The 12,306-nt window shown below is 41.9% G+C and overlaps 1 protein-coding gene and 1 long non-coding RNA gene across 3 annotated transcripts in view; one reads left to right on the top strand and one right to left on the bottom strand.

Annotated features, from left to right (window-relative positions):
- tafa5a (TAFA chemokine like family member 5a) overlaps nucleotides 1-12,306 on the bottom strand; it is an 88,209-nt gene that overhangs the window by 42,299 nt on the left and 33,604 nt on the right. The gene's annotated exons all lie outside the window — the stretch shown is intronic.
- The window catches only part of LOC148341475 (uncharacterized), a 64,644-nt gene continuing 61,564 nt past the window's right edge, over nucleotides 9,227-12,306 (top strand). Inside the window, exon 1 of the long non-coding RNA XR_015842378.1 lies at nucleotides 9,227-9,578. This is a non-coding gene — a long non-coding RNA (uncharacterized LOC148341475). The remainder of the gene's footprint in view (nucleotides 9,579-12,306) is intronic.

Genomic DNA, 12,306 nt, shown 5'->3' with positions numbered 1-12,306 from the left:
AGTGAATGAGTTCATGGATGATCACTTTCTCAGGATTATATTTCCAAAAGAGGGGAATGTAGACATTGAACAGTAGGGGGCTTAGCACCTAACCCTGAGGGACACCTTGAGGAAAACACCTTGGGGCATTTCCGAAACTTTATTCATGATAAATCTCGAGGCGGACCACCAAACAAAATATCCAGTAGAACCTCATTTTAAAGATACATTTCGCGGATCCGTTCGTAAATGTTCAAAAACCGAGTTCATGGTTCCTTTTAATTTGAATGGAAATGCAATTAATCCGTTCAAGCCATCTTCTTTTTTGTGGGTGTGTCATTGAAAACAAATCGAGAGCGCCGTCGAAATGATTTCGAGAAAATGAGTTGAGTCGCATTGGATGATCTCTTGCGCCGCCACCTGAGATTTGATTTTGCAAAGTGCCTCAGTCTCCTCCGTGCTTGTGTATGGGAGTGGCCGAGTGCATGGCTCCTTTCACCGCAGCCCCATCAGCATGCAGGCTGAGGCGTGGCCCAGTGTGCTGATTGAATACCGAGGCTGCGGACCCCGGCGCTGCCTTTAATCTCCCGTCGCCGTTTAACTTGGCCTCTGTGCTGCTGCTCAGCTGGGCCATAAAGACGCACACACACACACACACCTCTGAGTTCTCCTGGTTTTCTGCGATGGTTTTTCTTCTGGCTTGTCCTCCAACATTTAAATAATATCCTTCCCGGATTTACACCTGTAGAACCACAGGCAGTTAATTGTCATATCTCAGAGCAATTACAGGGAATCCTTCGGAGGATTGCGCCAATTTGCCAGTGCGATCTGTTTTTATTTTACTAGCCAGAGGGGAACGCTCACAACGGCGTTTAATAAAATCAGCGGCGGGCGTTCTGTGAAATGTTGTGGTTACTGTTATCTCCGGCGATAAAGAATCGCTTTCTCGTTATACATGCGCCACTTGTTGCGCCAGGAGCTTTAAAGGTTGCGTCCGCTTCCAAGAAGAGCGCGCCATCCCGTGACCCAAGAGCCTCGACGAAAAGGACGACGGTCCGCCGCTGTTTAATTATTCACGAGGCCCTCCGTAAATATAGGAAGCGACCCCCGGATTCGCTCGCAAACAGTCCTCGTAAGCGCCTCTCGTGGAACTTTACGAGTTTACAGTGCAAGGGAGGTCTTCCGCATTTCCCAGTAAATTCAAGCGGACACTTAACACTTTTATACATATTTAAAACAGTCCTTTAGATGATTGACCTCCGTAAATACAGACTGAGCAACTCAGCAGGAATCAACAGATAGGACCGAATGCGCCATCGGGGCGGAGAGGTAACATTTTAGAGATGCAAGGGGTTAGATTTTAAGAAAAAAAAAAATGCTTTCATTTGTATACAAGGGAGGAAAACTGATGCGGAACACGGCGGCCTCATTAAGCAGCAACACTTGGGGTGAGGCTAATTGCTGCATTAATGATTTAGAAGAAAGGCTTATTTCTAAAATGTGTGGATGGTGTAAAGCGACATCACCATGCATGTACGACTAATCGACAAACATGACCGGCCCAGGAAAAAAAAAAAAAGGATTTTGACGTATTTATCCGTCAATGGTAGCGAAAGAGGTAATATCTTATGAACTGAAAATTTACTCTATTTTCTAATGACTTACCCGAGTAACCGCGCATTAATTCCAGCCCCGAGTCATTATTGTTGCATTACTGGGACGTAAAAGCTCATTAGACTTAACGCGGGGGGTGAGGCTTTAAAATTTTAGCACGCTTCCACAGCTCGACTAAATATGAGGTACATCTTTGCGAATGGGATCTAGTCGAAGAGGCGTCTCCAAAAGTCTGCCTTTAATTTAGATTAAAATTGGCGCACCACCTGGATCCGTTCCAGCCCCACAAATTTTTTGTGAAAAGAGAGATGACTTGCTGTCCTTTCGAAGTTTAAAATCGGCGTAAAGGAAACACAGGACACAACTCATCGTGCACTTTAAATGAACTGACACACACACCCAAAAAAAAAAAACTGGTGCAGCCGAGAACAGACAATGAGACTTTGCTTGAATCGAAGAGTGTACATCAGAATTCAAGCAAAAGTTTTGTGCATTTTGCTGCTTCTTTGACCTCCTAATCCAAAAAATGGGCACGGAGGAAGAGCAAAGAGACAAAAAAAAAAACAAAAAAACATTTGGCTATTCAAGTCAACCATTTGAATGAGCGAGAGCGATGATTGGATCTCTCCCGAACAAAAGCGCCTTCTTCCTAATCATCAATAACGCCGCTGACGGGCGACCCGCTAATGAAGCACGGAGCTCATCTCGTGTCAGCCATTGTGGAGCGGGCCTTTCATTCCCGTAGACGTGCGGGGCCGAGACGCGTTTGGGCTCGTCTGGAAGCAAAAATGCCGTTTGGTTTGAGCGACGGCGGAGAAGCTGCAGCAGGGCGCGAGCGCCGAGTGTGGGATGCGACGACGCCGCGCTGTCAAAACACCAAGACGGGCTGTCAAACACGATCCGTTTGTTGTCACTCACACAACCGGGCCGTTTCGTTTTAATTCCGAATGATGAGCTGCGACAATGGCGAGATGCGACGCAGACCTCGGGACTTTTTTTCCTTCTATATACCGAAAGGTCATTTCTCATCTTGAGAACACTTTCCCGCCGAAAATTGTACAGCTACGGCAACACGTGTTCAATCAGAACAAGGTCAATTCTACACGCGAGTATTTAATCAGTTCAATAACGTACTACGAGCCGGTGTGTCCCTCGAGAACTCATTTGAAAGGATTCTTTTTCGTCTTTAAATGCATTCCAAATCAGACGGGTGAAAGATCACGCGGGCGCTCATCGCGATTGTAAATTTGCTCCGAAGATTGAATATGTTTGAATGTTTGAACAGCTGGTGACCGAAGTAGCCGACTAAATAAACGGTGATGCCATTTCAAATTACATCCTATTACAAATAAGTCGCGCTTCGAGGTTAGCTAACGCGGCTAACGCCAGCGTGTTGACAGTGCTAATGCTAGCTTAGCATTGCTAGCGCTGGACAGCGTTCAACTCTGCCGCTATTGATGGCAAGGACATATTTTCGTAATGTGCCGTTATGATTGGCCGTGGTTGAGACAGAAACTGGAGGGGGCGCTATTAGCAAAGTCATTCCACTTTCAAATGTTGCTCGCGGTTGTGTCACAGAGTTTGTAACCCTTTTTGAATACACGACGAAGACGCTTTTATGAGAAGAGTTTTGATGCAAAAATTTATATCTAATGATAGACCGATATGTTATTTTTTTCAGGGCCGATACCGATTATTAGTCGTCATGGAGGCCGATAACCGATATTTCAAGCCGATATCCATTGTTTGGAAAAAAAGGGAGAAATGGTGTCAAAAATGTTTTTAAATAAAAACTCCAAAACTTGACTTAGTTTAAATGCCTTTAAGCACGTTTATTAAACAACTTTAATGATTGACAAGATGAAAAAAAAAAAATAAATAATAATAATAAAATCAAATTTGGAAGCGCATTTCAAGCGTTTTAGATCTTAGAAAATAGAAAACTTAATTTTAACAACAAAAAGTGCACGGAGCTCCCAGGCTCAGTTATTTATATTATAGTTCAATGAAAACAAACATCTCTTTACTACGGCAAACAGTTTTCTATTAGTTGCGAGTTGTAGTAGACTGACCTTTATTCAAATTTTGGCAAAGTCTGTTGTAGTGCGTGTGACTCGAGGTGAAAAAGCAAACAGGCAGCTTACTACTGATTGCCTGCCACCCACTACACAAGGAACCAATCAAATAGTGCTGTGCGCTGTCCAATCTGCTTCTGCTGGCAGGGTCACCAGCACATGAGAGAGAAGTATGCTGCAGCGAGCCAAAATAAACCATCTTTTAATTTATCGGCCTTGAAATTTATAAAAAAAGGCCGATGCCGATTATCGGCAAAAAGCCAAATATCGGCCTTGCCGATAATCGGTCCATCCCTACTTAAGAGTCGTGCTTTTACATCTTAACACGAATTAGGCCTCAAAATGCAGGAGTATGTCGTACGAGACCCCGAGGACCCTCGGCCTACTGTTCGAAGACATAATTAGTAACACATTCTCTTTAGATGAATTAAAGAGTGGTAAAGACACCGTATATAAACCGGCTAATTTCGAGCATATAAGAGGCTGGAGTACAATGAAAGCGCGAGAAAATTCAAAGCACATTAGACGTCCGGAGGGAACGAGGACATTAATAGAAGAAATCCCCCAAAGGCTGCTTCTGGCCAGAATATATAATTGGGTTACAGTGCAGTTACCTCGCTCGTATGAGCCGACGTTTACTTCTTGAGCGCTTACGGAACTGAACTGCGTGTCATGCGACAGATGCTTCGCTCTCAAATCGTACGAAAATTACGCCAAATGAAGGAGCGTTTTTAGCTTACGTGCTCACAGCTGGTGTTGAAATGAATTTTGAAATGTGCAAAGTTTGCTCATTTGTGCGGGGAGGGGGCGGAGTCAAATCCGGATGGTAATATGTCATCTATTACCAAAAGCATGATATATGTGCGCCATCCCAGCAAAATAAACCTTTCAAAAGTTGTTACCCGGCTCATTTTTCACCAGCGGTAAAAAAAAAGCTGCTGAACAATTTCGAGGGCGCAAAAAAAAAAAAAAAAAAAAAAAACCCAAGAGGAGCGTACCGCCGTGAAGCGGCTCGCGTAGTTTGGGGAGAAACTCATGCGCGGTAATTCTCCTTGAGACATGCAAATACATCACCCCCCCCCTCTGTCCTCGCACGTTGCAACCAACAGCAGAGAAAAAACAAGGCCATAAAAAGGCAAAGTGCGCCTTATATTTCACGATCGGAGCGGCTTTGGCCAGACGCCGCCTCATGAATATTTAGGCGGCGGCTATGAATATGCATCAGGACACCGCTGCGCCGCTATCAGCGCGTAGATTTATGAGCTGGTGTGCAGATAATGATGAAGGAGGGGATAACCTGGCTGCTGGGATGACGATGAGGAGCACGCACACACACACACACACACACACACACACACACACGTGCAACAGTGCTACTTTTTTGCTTTGTCATGCCAATCCCTTTTCAGATGGACAAACGCCATTAATATTTTTTTTAATTGCTCGAGGGATTCTAACCATTTTATTTTTTTAAATTTATATATTTGAAAGTGAGGCATGCAATTCCATTTCATGTGTTACAAAGTGCTTATTAACAGAGCCAAACAAATCTCGCGGCATGCGGTCCACCTCCGCGCCGCGTTTGCATTAACTTCAAATATTCAGGTGACGCATTCGGATGAACCCGGCGCAAAATATGTGACGGGGCTAATTAAAGTTCATTTGTCATGCATGTGAGTCAGCGTGGAATACTTTGCACTCAGCGAACTTGGTTCCAGGCCGCTGATGTCAACATTCGCCTCGACAAATGTCAAAGAAAATTAAAATGTGACAAACATCAATTTATAGCCACCCCCCCTCTCTCAAATATTTTACAACCCCCCCCCCCCTGATCCAAGCAAGTCAAGACAAACTACAAGTCGCTCAAACAGCAGGATGACAAGGGCCTGATGGTGTTGCGGTCACAAATGTCTTCGTCTGACTGCAAAAAAAAAAAAAAAAAGCGACACAAGCGAGTCGCACGAGGGAGAATAGAGCATGGAAATCCATCCCGACCCGGATTCTCGGCTCCTTTTTTTGCCAACAATGTGTGCTCCTTCACAGGAGATAGCGCCACTCACTATAGCATTTAGCATAACAAAAGAGGAGGAAATAAGGACGCGGGGGGGTAAAAAAAAAAAAACAGAAGTGAGGAATGGTGCATGTCAAGTACGGCGAGGAAGTTCTACATTTCTGAATGTGCGTGTGTGTGTGTGTGCATTAGTAATAAAGCCAGCGGGGGCTAGAAGCTGGAACGCGCGCACAGTCAATGCGCTTTAATGGAGACGATGCGCTCACTTCGGTGCGGCATAAATGATAAATTATTCATTTGCTTCAACATCAGGCGGCCGCTGTTATTACCAGGCGGCGCTTGGCCATCATTTACAGATGCAAATGAAATGGCTTCGACTTTTAAGAAACTGGTCGAATGCACTAAAGTCCACGTATCGGCCAATCAGTACAAAGGGCGGGGCTACAGAGATTTGCAGTCTGTTCTTTTTTTTTTTAAATGTGATTTTTGCGTCATAGCGTGGCGATGGAATGGGATCGGTCGCCTTGTATTTATTGATGAGGTGACTTTTGACAAAAGCAGCGCGATGAATTTTGAATCGTGTCAGGCAATATTATCTGCTCGTGTTTGGCCAAATGCTTCGGTACGCATTGGCTGCGCGTCCCAGTGCAGATGGACAATGACCATACTGTTTATTTTATTTATTTTTGTATTTATTTATTTTTTATGATTTTTTTTTAAGGCAAATATATAAAATGTTATCCGATTTATTTGTTTTTTTAAAGGCAAATAAATAAAATGGTATACAATTTATTTATTTATTTTTTAAAGGCAAATAAATAAAATGTTATGCAATTTATTTATTTTTTATGAAGGCAAACAAATAAAATGTTATGCAATTTATTTATTTTTTCTAAAGGCAAACACATAAAATGTTATGCAATTTATTTATTTATTTTTTAAAGGCAAGTAAATAAAATGTTATGCAATTTATTTATTTTTTATGAAGGCAAACAAATAAAATGTTATGCAATTTATTTATTTTTTCTAAAGGCAAACACATAAAATGTTATGCAATTTATTTATTATTTTTTAAAAGGCAAGTAAAACGTTATGCGATTTATTTATTTATTTTTTAAAAGGCAAACAAATAAAATGTTATGCAATTTATTTTTTCTGAAGGCAAACACATAAAATGTTTTGCAATTTATTTATTTTTTCTAAAGGCAAACACATAAAATGTTATGCAATTTATTTATTATTTTTTAAAAGGCAAGTAAAACGTTATGCAATTTATTTATTTATTTTTTAAAGGCAAATAAATAAAATGTTATGCAATTTATTTAATTTTTGAAAGGCAACTAAATAAAACGTTATGCAATTTATTAATTTTTTTTAAGGCAAATAAACAAAATGTTATGCAATTTATTTATTATTTGTTTTAAAGACAAATAAATGGAATTTTTTTTGCAATGGCCAACTCAATCACCTGACTTGAATCCAATCGAGCATGCATTTTCTGACGGGGAGACCTGACCACGGATGAAATCCAGCGTCTGGGCTCATGATTCACAACAAAGTATATTAAAACATGAAAGTTTGATTTACGATTGTTATTTGGTCCAAGAAAGTGGGAAGGTTCACGATTCAAGTCTTCAGTGAAAGCTCATCTTCTGTTGTGTTGATATTTAGATCCAAAAAGTTGCCAATTGTGTTGGCCCGATATGGACGAGAATTTTACAATTGGTCAAATCAAAAAGCGATCCCAAGATGAGAAAGCACACCCGCTAACAAAACTAAATTTGCATTTAAAAAGCAGAGCCTGACCAGGTTGTGAAGTACGAGGGGAAAAGTACTTCTCCATATCAATCATGTTTTCACCAAGCGGTCCACTTCATTTGGATTCACTAAATCCCGTTGAAGTAGTTGCGCCATTGGCAGGATGGTGCTTGAGTGACATCATACCAGCATAACCAAATTGCCATTTAATATGCGCTTGTTTTTTTTTTCCCCTCAGGTCCTCTCCTCAAGCATTTTGCAACAAACTGGAGGATGCATTCTGATTGGCCACCGCTTGAGCAGCACACAAAAGGTGAGTTTTTTGGGTTTTTTTAAACTTCACTTGGTTAAAGATATTTAAAAAAATATATACTAGATCACACCGAGTGACCCCTTGATTAATCCTCATGGTAAACATTGATTCTGATTTATTCAACATTCAATTTGCATTTTCCTAAAAAAAAAAATAAATAAATAAAAAATAAAAAATGGGGATAAAAGTACAAATATGGAAGAAAAAAAAAATATATATATTCTTCCATTTTTGTACTTAATATATATAAAATAATATAATAATAATATAATAATAATACATACAAATATATATTGTAATATCACCATTCACCACTAGATGGCAATCACGTCTTAATTGCACTTACACTGTCCTATTGTACAACGTTAAGAGGCCTAATAATTTTTTTCGGCAGATTTGGAATGATATGTAGGACAAACACAGTACCTAAATATTATAAATTAAAAAAAGAATTATGTGATTTTACTTTTCAGGGATACAATTCCTGCACTTAATTTGTGGTGTTTATTGTTCAGCAGTTTTGTGCCATCCTTGAATGGTCCCAAAAAGTTTGTGATTTTTTTTTTTTAGTCCATCTTTAAAATGGCCCCTCCCCCCTCCAGTAGCACTAATTTTTCATCGAGTTGCTCCATCCCTGCGGTTGCCTCAAGGCGTCGTGAGATGAAAAACTCGCCAAATTTCTTGTTTTATCACATCACGATGAAATCATAAATGCAATTAATCACCCCCCCCCCTCCTCCTCATAATCCATCGCATTTCATAAATGCTTCATTTTGTTTTCTCCCTACCGATCAATACCACCCACTGCACCAACCTGTGCTGCACACCACTTTTACAATGGACCTTGAATCGAGCTGTTCTGGACTCGCACTCATTCTCGTCTTCACCGTGCGCTGCCCGTTACGTGAAAAAGGAGGCCGCATTCTATCGATTCCTTCTTACGTAGACCACGTCTTCCATCGTCACATGAAACGCCTCCCCGACCCGTCTTGGCATCCGTCCTGTGGCTCTTTCCAGCACCCACCACCCCCCCATTTCTCCCCGTCGCCAGGCCCGGCCCGATTTGTATGCAGGCTCCGTCTGATCCAATCCGAAGCCCAGTTCGAGGAACAAGGAGAGAGGAAACGTCCCCCAATCTGGATTTCCACGGAAACCAGCGTGCCGTTGCGGTTGCTGCTCTTATTAGTCGTGATCTTCTTTGCTTTCCCTCCGTCTTTTCTTTTGTCTCCATGTTCTCTCTCGCCTAATTATTGACTGCTTGTGAGTTTGCGTGCGCGCTCCCTGCAACGCAGGTGCACGGCGAAATGCACAAGCAACGCATGGAATGACACCTGCAAGCAGGCATTGCACACACAACTGCACACAAAGCCCCCCCCCGCCGAGATGTTCACTCCACACACACACACACACACACACACACACATAGACATGCTGTGTCCTCTCCGAGCAGCTACGCCACAAGACACATGCACTTGCACAGCACCATTATAGGACTATTTTAAGGATGTTGGGTAAAAATATCAAGCAGCCGCCTCCTCACGCGATGCACGATGTGGCCCCAATGAGGAATAATCAAGGCGGCTTCTTCTTTTTTTTTTTTTCATGTTTTGCATTCAAACGGCTGATTATTTGCGTGTGAATCCGACGAGTAACGAACGACAAATGTCGTATAACCCGCGACTCTGTGTGACTTCTCCGCAATTAGGTTCGGCATTAACGAGGGGAGTGATTCAAATCCAAAGAGGCGGCGGGAGCAACGCGTCGTTAAGATTTCACACCTCTCACCTCGTCGGGACCGGCTGCAAGCGTGACATGTTAAAAAGTCAAGGTAAGGGAATGCAGGAATTGTTTTGATGTTTGGTCGAAATCACTGGTTTTCAAACTAGATGCCACCTTCGAGAATATTGAGTGCTCGCTTTGATTTTTAAGATTCGGTTCAATTACGTGGGTATTACGAGTTTTGTACGGCTCACTTGGAGAGGGTATGATGCAATGTCATTCTTGTTGTCATTTAAAAAATTTTTTTTTTAAATAATATATATATATATATATATATATATAGATATAAATATATATTTTTTTATTTATTTTTTATTTATTTATTTTTTAATTAAAAAAAAAAATCGGCAGATATATATATATATATATATATATATATATATATATATATATATATTTCAATTTACTTATAATGGCATAGTTTATTTGTCGATTTGTTGTAAGCAAATAAATAGTTTCCAGACCATTTAAGTGAAATTGGGTAATGTTCCGCGGCCCACCTGATGCTCTCTTATTGTTTGGGAAGACGGCATGAAATAACAGACACGACGATCCCCTGCCGGCTGCTGCGTACCCACGTTGCCATGGCAACCGCTCCGCCCCGTCTAATTTCCAACAGCAAGAAACAATTTTGTCACAACCTATGACTCCACTTGACCTCTCTTCCTTCCTCTGCCGCTGTTTGTTTCCTTTTGTGAACTCTCAAAATCCAAATACGCCCTGTGGCCACTTCATTAGGTACCACGGCAAAAGGCCAACGCGCTCTCACACGAGAGAGCAGTTCCTTGTCTTCTCTCGGATCGGCATTTTACCCGTCTGTTCCTTTTCCACCTCATTTGCCGTCACCGCCTGCCCGTACTCTGCCACCGGGTGACTTCATTTGCAGCTACAACCAAAGGAATCGGGCTCCTCCACTCGCCGTTATCTGTACTCCATGATGTGTGTGTGTGCGCGTCTGTGTAAAGCGACGGCAAATCTATAAAAGAGCATTTCATGCCTGTTTGTGGAAGTGTGTGTGTGGCGCTGGCTGCCAAATATTTCATTAGCCGCTGACGGATTTCTCCTCCTTCTTCGAACCCCCTACAAAGATGCCAGCTCAGCAACCAGTCAAAGTTCATCAATTAGCGAGGCAATTTGTGCAAAAAGAGCGCTTCTACCTGGGCCAAAAAGCACGTGGGTGGGCGGGTGTTCATACTCGGTTAACCATCCGGCACAGCCGGAACTCCACTTGTGATGTCAGCGCATCACACTTAAATCACCGCAAAGTGCCACAACCCAATGACAGCACGTGTTATTTGTATGTTCTCTTTGCTTAAAGGAGCATAACTCAAAAATATAAAATAAAAATATATTTTATATTCTTGTTTATGAACCGTTTTTATTACTCCTGAAAAAATTGACATCCTATTCACACTGCCATCCCTGGTAGACTGAATGTACTTTTTGACGTTTATATCCGTCAATGGGAGTGAATGAGTTAACCCATGTACTGCCATTGACACAATTTTTTTTTTTTTTAATTCGGCTGGTAGTGAATGAGTTAAATATGCCGGATAGAGACCATTTTTTCAAACTATTCCTTGGTAGGATTACTAATATATGTACTTTTCAAGTACTTAACCCCCACAAGCAAGCACAGTTACAAAGCTGTAACAAAGCACTTTCCAGCTGATGTAATCAGTGGCGGGCGGTCAAGGCCTTCTCGGCTGGCCTAACATAATCAATAAAAAAATGATCATATTCTTCACGCTGATGTCATATTATATCCTAGTGTTGTACTTTTAATGAGAGTTTTTATCCAATCAGAATTCAGCTAGCTCGTGTTGCCGGGCAGATTTCGCGATACGGGTAGCGCGCGATATTTGTCCAAGGCCTTCAGATAAAATCGTGCGGGCGTCTGTTCTGTCAAAGCCAATGAGGTTTCAGAATTGATTGACAGGTGCGATAGCCAATCAGATCACGAGTTGGCCGAAGCAGGGGAAAGTATGGATTTAATTGGCTGCACCTGGTTTTCATTGGAGTCCGCATCATCCGCACGCGTATGCGCTTTCCCGGTGGAAAATCGCACACGCATCGCTCACTGTCACAGTCTGTTTGATCTCCGGTGGTTTTTGCAACACACTTCTGCAAACAAACGCGCAGACGGGCGAGCGCTTCTGCCGCGTGTGTCGTTGCAAAATGAACTTGCGAGCGGCGTTTTAAGGCCACGACTTGAAGTGTACAGTCGCACCCAAAGGCCCTTTGTACAATATTTGATCTAAGCAAGTATTTTCCCTTTCCCCGAATCCCGCAAGCCTTATTTCCTTTCAACTCATTGGATGTGTTATTATCGTCTAGCTTAGGTGGCGCCGCACGAGGTATAATTTCTTGTCTGTTCAGCAAGGCAAATGTGCCACGCCGGCATATTTCCTTTGCTGAATACATGTGATTATTAAAATCAAATGATTTTATTTTTTTTTTTATACTCTCCCGTCGCTACTTTTTTTTTTGTGTGTGCTCTCGCGCTTCAAACACCCCATCTAAAATCACCGGCTTCATAGCCTCATTGTGAATTTCTCGGCGGTAATAAGCGCTGAAATATGGAAAGGGGAAACGGTGTCGATGCAGAGTTGGCGAAGGAAGTTTGCTGATTTGAAAAGGGGGAGGAAAAAAAATGTGAGCCAGGTCACATCAATGCATAGCAAACCGGAGAAAAAAAAAAAAAAAAGGTATTACTTCTCCGATGATGAGAAAAGTCTTTTCCAGGCACAGGCTGTTTATTGCAGTGCGAACGTCAT

The sequence above is a fragment of the Idiotropiscis lumnitzeri genome, chromosome 2 (assembly GCF_059441095.1).
Source record: "Idiotropiscis lumnitzeri isolate Australia: NSW breed Sydney's pygmy pipehorse chromosome 2, RoL_Ilum_1.0, whole genome shotgun sequence".
NCBI classification, from domain to species: domain Eukaryota; kingdom Metazoa; phylum Chordata; class Actinopteri; order Syngnathiformes; family Syngnathidae; genus Idiotropiscis; species Idiotropiscis lumnitzeri.
Note: the sequence above shows the minus strand (reverse complement) of the source record. Positions and strands in the feature narration are given on the sequence as shown.